Source organism: Ovis canadensis, chromosome 5, assembly GCF_042477335.2.
Source record: "Ovis canadensis isolate MfBH-ARS-UI-01 breed Bighorn chromosome 5, ARS-UI_OviCan_v2, whole genome shotgun sequence".
NCBI lineage: Eukaryota > Metazoa > Chordata > Mammalia > Artiodactyla > Bovidae > Ovis > Ovis canadensis.
Window position 1 is genome coordinate 25639965 of NC_091249.1, and position 13508 is coordinate 25653472.

The 13508-nt window shown below is 52.1% G+C and overlaps 1 protein-coding gene across 5 annotated transcripts in view; it reads right to left on the reverse strand.

Moving 5' to 3' along the window:
• NFIX (nuclear factor I X) overlaps window positions 1–13508 on the reverse strand; it is a 97107-nt gene that overhangs the window by 54240 nt on the left and 29359 nt on the right. The gene's annotated exons all lie outside the window — the stretch shown is intronic.

Sequence of the window (13508 nt, forward strand, 5' to 3'; positions counted from 1 at the left end):
TCCAGGCTCCTCCATCCATGGGATTTTCCAGGCAAAGTACTGGAGTGGGGTGCCGTTGCCTTCTCCAGGTAGTAAACTAAACAGGCACTAAACACAGGTGAGAAAGAAAGAGTTTGCTGTACCCTGTGAGTACAATTCACGTACGCCGTGCAAAATGTAATCTGCTCCAAAGGACATCAGGTAGCTTAGAATCCAAATTTCTGTAAACCTCACACACTCCTTCATCTGTTCCATTTGTGAGGTCTCTTTGGGTGGCAGGCTGGCCCTGGTTGCTGGGTCTGGGAAATGGGCTTTTGTGGAGACAAGTTCTCTTCCTGGGACGAGCGCACTCATGGTGGGGCCCACGGCCTGGAGGCTGCAGTGGCCTGCTCAGGTCTATGTGGGAAGCAATTATGTCTTGCCTCTTGGAAACTCTTTGACAGGCAATAGGGATCACTGTTCAAAGATTCTTTCATTACTATTTTTTTTTTTAATAACAGGCAAAAGATCCATACTGCCAGGTGGGGCTTACTCTCAGCATCATCTCCATCTTAACTGCAAAGGGACTCAGAGCCTTGAGAAGGCAAAAAGACCCTCTTAGGAGCCCCATGATTCCCCCAAAAGGTCTCCCAGCTCCAGAACCCTACACACAACCAATCGAAACACAGACTACAGAGCTGCAAGAAATTCAGAGGGGAGGCCCAGCAGGGTTTGGGGCCTCTGCTAACACAGGCAAGGGAGGGCTGTCATAAGGAGAGACACACAGGCTCTGCTCACCCACCTCCAAGGCAGGGCTGCTTGGTCTCACCACTACAGACAATGCATGACTTCTGATGGTTTGACTCGAGTTTTGACTTTACGTGGTGCAAAGCAATACGCAGTAGAAATCATACTTCAAATTTTAAATTTTGATCTTACATGTATAGGTATGGCTGAGTCCCTTTGCTGTCCACCTGAAATTATCACAACATGGTTAACTGGCTATACTCCAATATGAAATAAGAAGTTTTAAAATTAATTTTAATCTTTTCCTGGGCTAGCGATATGCAGTACAATATAGTCTGGTACTCTTGTGATTCTGGGCAGTGGCAGTGAGCCACAGCGCCCAGTCAACCAGTCAGGGGGGTAAACAACCACTACACTTACAACCTTTCTGTACCCATGTAATCGGGCATCCCAGGTGGCCCAGTGGTAAAGAACTCGCCAGCCAGTGCAGGAGTTAAAGTAGACATGGCTTTGATGCCTGGGTCAGGAAGATCCTGTAGAGGAGGAAATGGCAACCCACTCCAGTATTCTTGCCTGGGAAATCCCACGGACAGAGGAGTCTGGTGGGCTATATAAAATCCATGGCAAAGAGTCAGACAGGACTTAGCGACTAAAAAATAATAACAACCCAGATAATCACCCTGTTTTTCAAACTGTTTTTTTATGGTATAGTATTCCATAAATTACGAAAGATATTCATCAGTTTATTATAAAATAGGCTTGTGTTCGATGATTTTGCCCAGCTGTAAACTAGTGGAAGTGTCCTGAGCACGTTTAAGGTGGGCTAGGCTCAGCTACGATGTTCGGTAGGTTAAGTGTATTAAAAGCATTTTTGACTTACAATATTTTCAATTTATGACGGGCTTATCAGGAGGTAGCCCGACTGCAGGTTGAGGATGATCTACGGTGACATTTGGGGCCAGGTGGTTCCTTGTTGAGAGACGGTCCTGTGCACTCGTCCTGACTCACGAGATGCCAACAGCACCGCCCCCCCTCCTGTTGTGACAACCAAAAGCGCCCACAGCAGTTGCTAAGTGTTCCTGAGGGGCAAAATCGGCCTTGGCGGAAAACCGCTGTTCTCAGACGACCAACCATCCTGGTTTTCAGGAGACACAGGGCTTTCCTGGGAAAAGGGACTTTCAGCGCTGAAACCAGGAAACTCCTGGGCAAATGGGGACAAGTAGGTCACTCACCCTTCCTCCCAACTAACTTCAATCGCTCCACCTGCCATCAAAACACATTTCCTCCTCTATCTTCAGGGATGCAAGCAGCAGCTCCTCATCACTGTGTATGAAACCGCTTCTCATACACCTGAAAAAATGACATCCCACCCCACAGATCCTTCTGGGGCCAAAACATCAGCCTTGCCTCCTCTTCCTTTCCGAGCACCATCTGAGCACGACCATGACTTCCACGAGGCTCTCTGAGACATGCGCCGAATTGCTCACATATTTTTTATATTACTAAGACTGAAATTGACCTAAAACCTCTGCTAGGAGCAACGGCCCCACCCTGGTGAGGACAGAACTGGGGTGCAGAGCTCTGGTGGGCGCACATTTCAACTCCCCTTCAGCAAGTGGCCCCAGAGCTGTGGAGAGACCCCCCCAGGAGGCGGGAGGATGGAGAGAGACCATTTGGCTCCCCTGTTCTCCCCAGCTGAGTCTCACATGAGCTGCTAGACACAGGGACGGGACCTGAGACCCTCTAGAGAGGACATAAAAGGACATGGAATTTTCTCCCTGGTACTGGTTGAACACCTGAGAGTCCATTGCACCAGGGATCCCACCTGGTAGGCCTCAGGATTAGCATCCCCCCTACCCCCCGCCCCCAAAGCTTTCTATCTGTTTGCCTCCTCCCTTTAAAGGCCTCTCTTCATTTGGTCCCCCAGAGAGCCGTCTGTTACTACAGAAACAATGATGTCATGTGGGGGGTGGGGCTGCAGGTCCCTCCCACCCCTCCCTAGCTAGGTATCACGCCTGCCTACATCACGGCTCAGAAATTTATAGCCCAGCGCTGGGTATTTATAAGGTGGCTCTGGTGTGACCACAGATTCAGTGCTGGGCTGGTGACTATTTATAGCCAGAGGATATACACTTATTACATGCCCCCCCCCCCCGTATTCTGGGCCACGTGTTATATAACTGCCATTATGCAATAACACCCATTACATAATAATTATACACTAATGGGGATATAATCTGCAGGCATAATAAGGACACACTCCCCAAGGCTGCACTCGGTAGGCCTCCTGCAGGCCGCCTCCAGAGATCTCTGGGTCTCTCCGCACACTCCACCCTGTCCAGGAGTCAGCAGGTGTCACCCTGCTCCCGGCTGTCGTCCACAACCTCCCGAAGGCCATCAGATCCAGCCGCAAAGCTCTATCCAGGCTCCCTCTTCCTGTCTTGTCCCTGCCCCTGGCCTGCAGAGAACACTTCTGTCTGCTGTATCTTTGAGCCCAACACAAAGAATTATGAAGGGGTAATTCCTGGAAGGCTGAGAGACACTTCACTCTCCATTTCAAGAAAGGAAAAAACCAGCAGCAGTCACCCCTGGAAGGAGCCTGTAGGGTCTAGAAAAGCCTCCAGCATGCCAGGCCAGTTGGCAGAGGGTTGGCCCCATGCAGAGGAGCACCCTGGCCCTCCAGGAAAGAGCTGGAAAGAGGCAAAGACTGGGGCCAAGCCAGGCACGGTCAGGCAGGCCTCTCCTCAGTGGCTCCTCCTTCCCTTGTCACCCCGCAGGGGCCAGGCTTTGTGGGGGCCCTGACTGCCACCATCGCCCTCGGCGTTACACCACCGGCAGGAATGCCCCAGAGCAGGAGCCTGGCCGGTCGGGTGGCGACACACGCTCTGCTGCTCACCCTGCTCCCAGGAAGGGCGAATAGAAACTGTCATCTCAGGGGAAAGAGGACAGGGACTGTGCACCTGGGGTGACGGGGGACACGGGTGGAACGCGCAGGGGACAGGAAAATTTAAGACCACGATAACACATGATGGAGCCAATTCAATTAGCCCAAACATATCATCCGCTCTTAAAATAGATACCTCTGTATTTAAAAGTGGTCTGATGAGAAGTTAACTGATGAGAAACTAGAAGAACCTACCCAGATCTGGGAAGTAAGTTTCTTTCTGGCACAGGAGACTGGTTTGGAGAGCCTGTCCCTTACATTTCCCTGTTGCTTGAAGTTCTAATAAAGAGTGTGTCTTACTACCATAATAAGAAAAATCAAATACATCTTTTAAAAAGAGTAGCGCCAAAGCACAGGCGACACTTCCAGTCTCTGCATCCCATGCTGCAGAAATAAAACGCCGCTCTCTGGGCTCTGGGGTGGGCCTGATGTGGTTACTGGCTCTCCCCTCAGGCCCGGGTCAGCTGAGCCACGCATCCCGGTTCCGTCCCCAGAACAGCAGCCCAGGCACCAGACAGACTGCAACGCAAAACGTCAGAAGGGACGCTCAGCAGGAGACTCAGAGCGGCACTCGTGGTTCCCAAGGGGAGAGGAGCCCCCGCGTGGTTTTAATCCAGGGTCTTTCTGCCCAGAAAGGGGCAAATGGAACAGGACAGGAGGGGAACAGCCAGGGCTCAGAGGTTCTGCCGCCACTCGAGAAAACATAAATGGGTCCTAAACTGGAAGAGAGGCAAGAGGTGAATCTGGGGAACGTTTTCTTCGAATCTCTCCATTTCTTATAGGCCAGAGGGTCTCAGCTGGGGCGACTCTGCCCTCAGGAATACTTGGAAACGTATGAAAGTGTTCCGGTTGTCGGACTTCCCAGATGGCACCAGTGGTAAGGAACCCACCTGCCAATGCAAGAGATGTGGGTTCAGTCCCTGGGTCTGGAAGATCTCCTGGAGGAGGGTACGGCAACCCACTCCAGTATTCTTGCCTGGAGAATCCCATGGATGGAGGAGCCTGGCGGGCTACAGCCCATAAGGTCGCAAAGAGCCAGACAGGACTGAAACGACTTGGCAAGCATGTATTTCGGTTGTCACACATGGGGCGAGGGGTGTGTCTAGTGGGTCAAGGCCAGAGATGTTGATAACCCCTCTATGATGCACAGGACTGTCTCCATGACACAGGAGGATCCTGCCCCAAAGTCAACAGCATCGTGATTGGGAAACCCTGCTCTACGAACCTGATTTCAATGGTTAAGAGGTGAGGTCTCTGTCTTCTTCGCCAGGGAAACAGGAAAATCTTCAGCAGTGAGCTATCCTCTCTCACACCCAACCCCCTTCAACATGTTGGAAGAGTTTTTCTATACAGAACCCTGAAGTTTTCAAACTTTCAAAAAAGGGTAAGAGGGAGAGTCTACGTGAATTCAGCAGCATAAAAGGCAATGAAGAACAGATTATTGCAAAACTCCCAGCGATCATCTGGTTAATTAGGATAATTATATTCACTTTTATTTCAAACTGCAATTCCAAGCAGACTCCCAGGAAAAAGGGCGTGACCGAGCAAGGATCAGGGATTCCCAAGATCCAGCCAAGCCTGCCCGGCCGCACACCTGGACCTCCTGCACAGTCTACCGTCCCCAGGACGGGGTGCCAAGAAGCCGAGCTGGCCGAAGCACGATGGGGGTGTGCAGCCAGCCTCCCCGCCTGGTCTGTGCTAGCATGCGGCCTCTCAGCTCAGGGGCAGGGGGCTGACTGGCAGGAGCGGAGGCCACTGTCAAGGACGGGCCAGGTCCCCGCGGTCTGTTTCCACCCTCCTGCTCAGCAGCTGGGGGAGCCCTTGAGCTGAGCCACAGGCTGGGCTCCAGCCCCTCCGTCTCAGCTCCTGGAGAGCAAGGGAGACCATGGGGGCCTGCGCAGCTTTCTCCTCTGAGACCTCACCCAGGCCAGCAATCCCCATGACGTTCAAGGAGCGGCGAAGCCCACAGAGGGGAGGCAGGGTGCTCGCTGACCAGAAACCTGGGTCCTTCTGCAGGACACTGTGCAGCCCAAGCGCCCTGACATTGCCGTACCGGGTTCCCTTCTCTGTACGGTGGGGATGATGATACCTGCCCTGCCTATATCGCTCAACCATTGTGAGGATGCAATCGGCCCCAGACAAGCTGAAAAGGCTCAGCCAGCTGACAAAAACGAGCTAATTCCTCACTGTCTTTCAAGGTGAAGTTCAAGCAGGTCACCTTCCAGGAAGCCTCCCAGGTCCTAGAGTCTGGTTCCCCAGCTCCTCACTGCACACAAAGACCCCTGTGTGTGTCGCCTGAGTACACATGCTCACCACTGGGTACGCGGGCTTAAAACCAGAATCGATGTTAAGAATTTCGGTGGTTAACACGCGAACAGGACTCAACACGGTGCCTTGACCATAAAGGACCTTCAGTGGAAAAATGGAATTAAAGCAGAGCATGGAGACCACAGGTGTGCCCTCTCCTCCACCAACAGGGCACCTGGACAAAGGAGTGTCCCTTAAGTTATCGGATGTCCTGCAAATTAATAACAAGCGACGCACAGACATCTCTTCTCAATACTCTGTATTCATCTATATGGAAAAAAGAAGCTAAAAAGGGTGGATATTTATGTAAGCATAACTGACACGCTTTCCTATACACCTGAAACTAACACAATATTGTAAATCAACTATGCTCCAGTAAAAAAAAAAAAAGATGGCCCTGACCCTGGTGCAGTGGCATGCCAGGTCGTCATTAAGACATCAAAGTGAGGAAAAGAGTCAGAACACCCCCCACCACTGAGAGCCAGCCAGCCACGGTGGCCGCTGGGGGCACAAGGCACTTGGAAGACAGGCCCACAAAGGGCAACCCTGGAATATTTTCTTAAACCTCCCCAAATCAGATATTAGACATGTGTACAAACAACGTAAGGAACCCAGGTACCCGGGTGGGGAGGGGGTGAAGCCCAGTCCAGCCAAACCCCCCTGCCGCCGCCCCTCTGCCTGCTGGGACCCTTTTCCAATGCCAACAACTCTTCGGCTCAAACATGCTTAAAATGGCGACGGCGGCCTGCAGGGCCAGGCGTTTGTCGTACTGTTTGCCACGGTGCCCTCAGTGCCAAGAAAAACCTATCATGAGAAATGCCATCAGCTATATTTATCTATCTCTCAGCCCCCCAGCCTCCTCCTTCCGTCTGCCAAGCAGGCCTGCGGAGCCCCCCTCACCCAGTGGGCACACTTCCCTGTTGCTGACGCCCGTGACCACCTGCCCAAGCCTCGCTTTCCGGCTCTCTCTTCCCCAGCCCCGGCAACCAGGCTCCACACACACACAGCGACCACAAGCTGCACCCCTTCTCACCGGCACATCAGGTGTGCCCACATGAGCTGAAGGTCATGCACCCACATAGGTGCTGATATCCATGTCTGTGGTCCCAAACCACGGGCACTGGTGGTCCTCCGTCTCCTTTCAGCCTCAGCTCCCTTCTCGTCAGCCAGAACCAGCCTGCCCTCTGCGAGCCATGGGCTGGATCCTCTGGAAGGGGGACCCATGCCGCACCATCTCAGAGGCCGGTCATCATGTGGAGACAAGAGGCGTGGGGTAAACATGTGAGCCTGGGAGGACAGGGGTTCCTCCTGGGCCTGTGTACCACTGCCGGCAGGATGCCAGGCTGGAGCGCAGACCTCTCAGCCTCCCAGTTCCCAGATGGAGAGTAGGGAGCCCCTGCCTGTATTCCAGAGTGCTAAGAGTTTCCAAGGAGTCTACATGTTAAAAGGACCCCCCGCCCCCAACCCTTTCCCATCCATCCAACCACGAAGGCCTCGGCAGAATCGGGGATGATAAAGGGAAAACGGCAAAGTCAAGGTTCAGGACCTTTCAAATCCTACAGCTGCTGGGGATGCAGCTCACAGGGGGAATGTCCTTCCATGCGAGGCACTTCCGACCTTTCCTTACACAAGCAGCAGGACTCCTAGCTGATCCTTCCCACCTTCAGGCCTAACACAGAACATGTGAAGGTGAATTGGAGACTGTATCCTAACCCCCCCTTGCTTCGGGAGGCAGTGCCCACACCCCGTCCCAGGCTTCTCCCCAGAAGGCTACCTCCCGCCTCTGAGCCCCTCACTCAGAAAAGAGTTCCTGGGAGCCAACTCCTCTGAGAATGAAGCAACCCAAATAAAAATTTTAAAACCCAGAAGCTCTTTCTCTCCTGCCCCCTCCCCCTCCACTGGCAAATGAAAACAAACAAGAAATCAAAGAGGTCTTTTGTGTGAGCACCGCGCTGACACTGCTGGGGCCTTTGAAAGGACTTCTGAATCGGACACTGAAGGATAAAATAACTGAAGCGTGGCAGCTCCTGAGACAGGGGGTGGGGTGGGGGTGGGACTGACGGGGCAAAGAGAAAGAGGGGTGGGGAGGGAGACACCTTCTTCCCAGGACAGAAAGGGGGCCGTTTAGCTGTACCTTCTCTGCTCAGCGGCTGCAGGACGCCAGGACAGAGGGGGACCAGGGCACAACCTTCTACCCCTTTGGCCTACCTTCCTCAGCATCCCGGGTCCCTACAACTCTAGAAGGTGCTGAGATGGGCCCTGCCTCCCCCTTCACAGCCCACCTGGAGCTGTCCTGTGAAGCCCTGAGGGGTCTCCCCTCGCCTCTGGCATGGATCACATCTATAGGTTGGTGCCTTCTAGAAATTATCAGGGGACCTTTGCTCAAACCTTGCAGACCACATGCAAGAGTCTCTCATTTCATAGGTTCACCAAGTGCACATGTATTTCACAAATAAAGAAAATTCAACCATCTTGCTGCAGTGCCAGAAAGTAAGCCGAAGCCTCAGGAAGTCCTTCCACACGTCTGGCCCCCAGCCCTCCTGCTACAGAGCGGCCCCGTTTCCTCTGGGTGGGCGATGGAGCACAACTGGTCACCATGCTTGGGCTCCCAGGTCCCCTCTGGCTTATTCATGGGCCGAACTCTGCCAGCTCAAACTCAGACAAAGGTAGTTCTTTTTTTCCCCCTTGAGCTACAGCTTCCAACTCAGCCATGACAGTGAGCACTCCACCAGGACCGCCTGCACATCACAGCCAGTGGGAACCCCTGACTGGCTGGAGGGACATGCTATGGACAAAAGGGGTTAAGAGCAGAAGGTTAACGGAGCCCTAGAATGAGACCACTCCAGGGGGGTCTGGGCATCTCGGATCTCTTCTTTGGGGTCACCCCCTCGGAAGTCAGCCTGAACTGTATTACACCTTCACACCACCCAGACCCAGGAACCCCGTGTCACAGTAACAGAGTGAAGGCGGCCTGGGCAGGCTTCTCAGGTATGCAGCCTAGGCCGTCACGCAGACCCCATGCTTGGTTTAATGATCTAACTATCGTCTCTTTGTAGCGCCTCATCATTTTGAACCAGGAATCCCTCATTTTCATTTTGCACTGGGCCCTGCAAAATATGTAGCTGGAAGGCCTAGCAAATCGTGTAGCTACCTTGGGATCTGCTCGAACTTGGAGTTTCCGTGTCCGGTATAGAATGCTCCAGTTTAAGAGGGCCTCCAGGGGTGATAACCAAAACGGCAAGTGCGCAAGGAGGTGTGTCAAATGTGGGAGGCGTGAGAGACTGGCAGTATTTGCCCTGGAGAAGCGACCACTTCTTGGGAAAAGGGGTGGAGAGGAACTGTGAGCCCTGTCTCCAGCACTTGAAACACTTCTGTGTTACAGAAAAGTAAGCTTTCACCTCGTTCGACCCTTAAGGCAGAAATAAAACCAACAGGTAAAGGTGACAGGGAGGTGTCCTAGGGCTCAGGGAGCTGTAACATCAGAATCGCAGCAGCCGTCATCCGCTGCTTGCCTGCCATGTGCCAGTACCTTTACATGTTAGCTGGTTCAGTCCCTTTCACCAGCCTCTGAATTAGCTGAACAGCAGACTTTTACAATGATGGAAGCTGATCCTCGAGCCACAGGGACATCTCTTCTGGGACACTCTCAAAGGCACCTAACCCTACACGGGTGTATCTTGCTGGTTTTAGGAATCTGGTAACTGGGCTCCACAGTCTTCAACAGCCCTGGCACCAGATGGTGCTGCCTCAAAAACAGACCAGCGGCCTTTCTGGGCCTGGAAACAAGAGGCATGGGTGAAGAGGCACTGGGGCCTCAGGAGGAGCAAGGCCTCCGGAGAGGGCAGCTGGTGTGCCCTTGGCCACTCCCATGCACTTGCACCAGAGCCACCAGATGGGGCCAGGCATCCGGCAGAAGCCTGGGGGACACCACTGGCACCGACCACATCTTGGCAGGGCTGACATGGCGGGCCAGTGCCCTCCGCTGCCGAGGAAGCCCTCTCTTGGACCAGAGAACCGGCGCTCACTGAAAAGCCCCAAGCTCTGAAGCAGACAGTGAAAACCAGGGAGCTCTTATACTGAGAAGGGCAACTCTGCACTTGAGAAAATTCACTTGGACAGATCCTCGGGTGCTAATCCATTTCCTGCGACAGGTAAGGCCCAGCTGTCCCCAGACCCGGAGGCAAGGAGGGAGGCAGAAGTGCCTTTCGGAGCAGCACATTGACCAACGCAGGGGAACACAGCCTGCCGAGTCTAGACAGGGAAACTCTACAGGAGAAACCATCAGGTCCCTTCCACAACAACAACCCAAAAACTGCCAGGAAAGAAACCAATATGAGGAAGGAGGAAGAAGGGGAGGATCGCCTAGAGGTTATGAGACTTCCAAGACGGAGCAACCCACTTTAGTACGTGAACCTGATCAGAATCTTGACTTACACAAACAAAATTCGGAGACTATTAGGGAAATGTGAACACTGCCCAGCTAAAGAAACCATTTCAGCATGATAGTGATACTATGTTTCCATTTTTCAAGAATCTTTATCTTTAGAAACATGTGCAGAAATATTAACACAGGGGAAGCTATAAGGCCTGGATTTTCTTCTAAACAACCCAGAGTAGGTGGGCATCAGGGGCTGTGGCTGGATCGCAACTAACCATAAGTTGGCACTGGTGATGGGGGTTCCTTCTATCTGTAAATTTCTCTGTAGTGAAAAAGCAGAGATAAAGAAAAGAGTCACCCCCTGAACACCTGGACTTAATGGGCCTCCACTGTGGGCCTGTTGGAGGGATCTGACGGGGAGAAGCTGACGTTTTCATTCAATAAAGCATTTTATTACTTTCAGATTTTTTTTTTTTCTTTTCTAGGATGGAGGCCTAGATTAAGGATGGTCTGAAGATGCCCGTTTACCTTCAGATCCTTGCAGAAGCTTTGGGGAGAGTATAGCCATGCTTCCAGACCAGTTCAACCACCCTTCCTTACACAAGCATCCTTCCGCCTGGCCCCAGGTTCTCCCCTGTCTCCAGCCACTGCCCTGGGACACCCCCTTCGGATGGAAGGACAACGTCAAAAATGTACAGCCTCCTTCCCATGGCAGTGCTCCCGGACCCAGTTCTGCTTCAACATCCCCTCCTGAATGGGAAAGGTAGCCAGCAGGAAGGCCACCCTCATGAAGGGTGCAAAATACACTGAGTGGCCTTTTAGGACCCCGCGTTCTGGGAGCAGGGCTCTTGACGTCACATACACTCGTCCTTTAGTCCCTCTCAACCATGCCACTTCTTAAAGCTTCATGTGAGACAAAACAAGGGCCCACAAGGGCCAAGGATGACGGATGACAATGGCGCCTGCAGGGGAAGCCACACCCCCAGGCTTACCATCACAAGCCTGCTTGTCACCAAACCTGGCACACCAGTTCAGCCCAGATCAGGCTCTTCAGCCCATTGGAAGGGAAGGACAGCATTTCTTTTAGACTCTAAAGTAACGCTTGTCTGAGCCCTTGCTGCCCCGGCCACCAACCCTGGTTTATAGGGGAGGAACAGGTGGCGCCCTACTGAGCAGACCTTTGCATGGACATGGGAGAGGAAGGTTGTCCTATTGGACCGGCACTGTTTGAGGGCTCAGCCAGAAGACATTTGCGAGGAAACTGGAGTGGTTTGGAGAGAAAGCCATGCCCACCACTCCATGCAATCTCAAGCCATCTCCCCAAGGCCCATGGGTAGGCCACACCATATCCACTTACCCCCACTCCCTCAGAAAGGTGCTCTTGAGTTAAAGCAATTTCAGCAACAAAATTCCTACCTTCCTGGAAACTATCTGGAGTCCAGGGACCTGAACTGTTGACAAATTATAAGAAAATATCCTCATTTCCCCACTCAGCTTTTGTCAAGGAACTCAGCCTCAGCTGAGACAGAGGGGGCCAAGACTACATGTGATGGGCATGGATTTACTCATATTCCTGGGAAAATCTTCTCATTCTGTCTAGCGGGCAAGTAGCGGTGCCACCCTTCTCCTTACACCTGCCTGGTCAGTCCAGGAGCCAGCTGGCTGGTCAGGAAACGGTCTCCATCACACATACTTCACCCTACCTTGGCCCCCCTGCTAGCAGCGGTAAAAAGTACGACCTAAAATAAAAGAAGTCAGGGAAACAGCTCAGCTACAGGATCCAGCTACAGAGCAAGGTTGAGGAAGCTGGCTTAGGAGGAAGATGGATATTGGTTTCAACTCAGGGGCCCTAGGTGCAAAACTGGAAGGTACAGAAGCCCCTCTGAGAGGAGCTATCTGACAGACGCAAGCTCAAGTCTTCAAGTCTGCCCCAGTCCACTTCCAATACCACTGCCTCCCATTCTGATTCGCTGCACAGACAGAGAAGCAGGGAATAACTTAAATTTTTGCTTTGGTCTCCTTTCCAGAAAGAAAAAAGATGAACAAGGAAGAGGACCAGCAGTTGGTCATTCTTTGTGAGGGGGCTATGATAGTCACACAGGGCCAGGTATGGGCCTAGAAAGATCCACAGAGGGAAATACAATGGGGGAGGAGGGAGAGGGGTGGTGTCCACTGCCTCCATCCAACCACCAAAGCCACTTCTCAGAAGAGAGAATGAGCAAGAAGAGAGGCCTAAAATATCACCTTTTCCTCCTCCTGAGTTTCCCAATATATAAACTCTCAGTGCTAATCCAAGTCGAGTCCTCAATCCTGACGCAATACTGAAAGTGCCCCAAAATTTCCTTTTTGGATTAAGTCATCTCTCTCCTCCCAACATCCCAAACAGGCAAGGGGGTAACCACAGCAGAAAAGTGAGTTGCTTTTCTTTTTTGTGAATGAACAGGAAGGAAGATACACACACACACACACACACATACATATTTGCGGGGGAAAGAACATTCACTAGAGTTGAAGTTAAGCCACATTCTCTTACATTCGCATGAAGAGAGAAAGAAGGGGGGGAAAGGAGGGGGAAACGTTGGAATGGTGGAAAGGAAAAAAAACACAGAAAGAGAAAGGTTTGGTAGCCCTCTCATTACAAGTTGGTTGGGCATAATGTAAACACACTTCTGCCTTGCTTAATCACAGAGTGCCGCCCGTTTAGGTTTCAAAGGCGGCAGTAAATTGGGCGTAGCTGAGTGGAGGCTAAAAATTAACCAGCCATCTCTGTTTCAATTTGTAAGAAAACAAAAGCGGAAAGAAATTATAAAAAGGGAAAGGATAGGGAGGGGAAAAAAAAAAAGGAACAGAGGAGAACTGAACCACCACAACCCAAAATGCAGGGTGAAATTGGAAAAGCAAAGAGGAGAGAGAGCACAAAAGGAAAAGGAGATTTTACAGAGTTTTGATTGTTTCTTTAAGACCTCTTCCACAGCAATGCCTGCTCCCCACCACCCCCAGCAGAGGTGTTGGGGCTTGGGGCATCCACTGGGGGGAGGGGGTCTCACTACCTCAGCTGAGACCCTCAGGGGAAGGGGCGGTAAAGGGGAAGAGCGCAAGGGAGCTCTGCTCATTTTCACTCTCTATGAAATCAATGACTTTTCTCCTCTCTGTCAGCCAAATCCCAGCCAAAAC